Below are 1154 nucleotides of genomic sequence, written 5' to 3' on the forward strand. Positions count from 1 at the left end.
CAGGGTAAGGTGGCTAATGTGACCTATGTGTGGGACCAGTGTGGGTAAAGTAGGGGAGCAAGGCATGAAGAGCATGTGTGTGTGCTGGGTGTGGGGGTGGCCAGGAGAGAGGAGGCTGTACTTGGAAGACAGGCTCATTCACAGGCAGATTAAACAGGGAGGAAGAGGAAGCACCATTCGTCTTTGCCAAAAAAAAGAAAACCGAGTGGCTCAGGGGACCGCACTAGTGGGAAAGAGCCGAGCTCCATGCCTAGAGCCCACGTGGAGAAACTGGGCCTGGCGGTGTGCGCCTTTCATCTCCCTGCTGGGGAGGTGGAGATAGGGGGTCCCCGAGCTTCATGGCCGGCGTGTCCAGTGAATCAGTGAGCTCCAGGGAATCCAGAGACCCTGTCTCAAAACATGAGGTGGGGGCTGGAGAGAGAGTCCAGTGGGTAAAGCGGTTGCTACAGGAATGTGAGGACTGTGTTTGACCCCCAGAGGCCGTGGTTGTCTCCACACAAGACAGGGGAATCCCAGGAGGTTGTGGGCCCGCTAGCGTGGTATGCAACAGCACACAGAACCTGCTTCAGATAGGGTGGAGGCAAGGACTAACAACCGCCGTTGTCTCCTGACCTCCACAAGTGTACCCACACTCATGCACGTGAACACACATCACACACACACACAGAGACAGAGAGAGAGACAGAGAGTAAATAATATATAACTTTAAAAGGGAAAAAACTGAAGAAGACACCTGACATCGGGTCTCCACATGCACAGGCACACATGTGCACCCACACAAGCATGTGCACACAGGCACAGGCACACATGTGCACCCACACAAGCATGTGCACACAGGCACAGGCACACATGTGCACCTACACACAAGCATGTGCACACAGGCACGGGCACACATGTGTACCCACACAAGCATGTGCACACAGGCACAGACACACACGTGCACCCACACAAGCATGTGCACACAGGCACACATGTGCACCCACACAAGCATGTGCACACAGGCACAGGCATAGGCACATGTGCACCTGAACTCACACAAGCATGTGCACACAGGCACGGGCACACACGTGCACCCACACAAGCATGTGCACACAGGCATGGGCACACACGTGCACCCACACAAGCATGTGCACACAGGCACACACGTGCACCCA

Source organism: Peromyscus leucopus, chromosome 15, assembly GCF_004664715.2.
Source record: "Peromyscus leucopus breed LL Stock chromosome 15, UCI_PerLeu_2.1, whole genome shotgun sequence".
NCBI lineage: Eukaryota > Metazoa > Chordata > Mammalia > Rodentia > Cricetidae > Peromyscus > Peromyscus leucopus.